Below are 1742 nucleotides of genomic sequence, written 5' to 3' on the forward strand. Positions count from 1 at the left end.
TGACCACTACACCACCGAGGTAGGTAGCGCCTTGACCACTACACCACCGAGGTAGGTAGCGCCTTGACCACTACACCACCGAGGTAGGTATTCCATACCTCGGCTGGGATTGAACCCACGCCCTCCTGTTTACCAGGCGAGCGCCTTGACCACTACACCACCGAGGTAGGTATTCCATACCTCGGCTGGGATTGAACCCACGCCCTCCTGTTAACCAGTCGAGCGCCTTGACCTCTACACCACCACAGGATACTCAGAAAAACAGCCAAATTAGCAGATACAAAACGCCAAAACCAAAGAAAACGATGTGATCAGATTAGCAAGAGCCATAAGAATTTCTTTTTTCATGGTTGGTTACGTCCCACGCAATGTTGCCAAGCGTCCCTACGCTTTAAAAATTTGAATCTCATTATTTTTCCCGCGCACACTTTGGGGACGAATTTCTTAGAGAAGAAATACTTTTTTAAAAAAAAATCTTTTCGGATTATTTATTATTTTTGACGATCTTTACGAAAAAAATACATTTGGACAGTTATATTTTTCATGAGAATCATCAATTGTCAATCATTGATTAATGAAACATGGGTACGAACGAGGGAAGAGAGAGGAGACGAGAACATGTTGAAAGAGGGGAGGGGGAATAGAAAGGGGAAGTGAGAGAGCTCTCCTCTCTCTCCCTCTTTCTCTGAGGATAAAGGGATGCAGGGAGAGGGAGAGAGAAGAGAAAGAGGAAGTGAAGGAGAAGAGATCTTACGAGATAGACAAGGAGAGAAGAGAGGAGCAAGAGAACCCAAGACCTCCTGTTTACCAGGCGATCTTATTGACCACTACGCCACCGAGGCACGTAGACTAGAGGGTAGGATAGCAAAAGAGCTTTACTTAAGATGAGTCACAAAAATAGAAGAAAAAAAGATTAGATGGTGCGTAGATTATTAGATCTATATAATTATGATATAGTTATGTAGTAGGAATTAGGTATGTTTATGTTAGGTATACTATGTTATTGAGCAGGATGTAGGAGAGTCCTGACTCCAGGAACCCCCATGTTAATATTGAGAGGCCTCATTTCTCATTTAAATACAATGTAGCCTCTATTTCACAATCCCTAGGATTCCTGGAACACACACGCCCTCTCGTGTTTTTCTCATGCCATTAACATTATTTGTGGATTTTGTGGCGCAACATTTTTGAAATGAAAGAAATTCGGTTAAAAATTTGAATATTATTGTCTTGACGTGGTTGGAGTAGCGGAAGGGCATCCGCAGCCGCACTCGGCACTCCGTGAAAATAAACTCGCCAAAACCAAGTTGGTTCATCCTGACGAAAAAACACCAATGGTGTAGATAGGTGGACCGACTAAAAACGCCAAAACATGGGAAAAGGCGAAGTACCTAGATGATGAATATGTTATTTACCTATATACTTTCATTATTTTATAAAAGTACCTAGATGATGATGATGTTATTTACCTATTACTTTCCTTATTTTATAAAACGACGAGGAAAGTATTGTGATCAACAAATTTTTCGACCTTCGTTTTTTGACGGATGTGGACGTTTTATCGTCCAATTGCCCCAAAAAAAGGGTTTCGGCCAAAGGTCCGTGTGTGTGTGTGTGGGGGGGGTGCGGGTGTGTGTATTTTATTTTTATGTGTATTTTATTTTTATTTTTTGTGATAGCAGAGGTTAAGTGTTCCATTTACCTTAAAATATAAATATTTTTTGTTTTTATTTGTTTTAGTG

The sequence above is a fragment of the Diaphorina citri genome, unplaced genomic scaffold (assembly GCF_000475195.1).
Source record: "Diaphorina citri unplaced genomic scaffold, Diaci psyllid genome assembly version 1.1 scaffold50, whole genome shotgun sequence".
NCBI classification, from domain to species: domain Eukaryota; kingdom Metazoa; phylum Arthropoda; class Insecta; order Hemiptera; family Psyllidae; genus Diaphorina; species Diaphorina citri.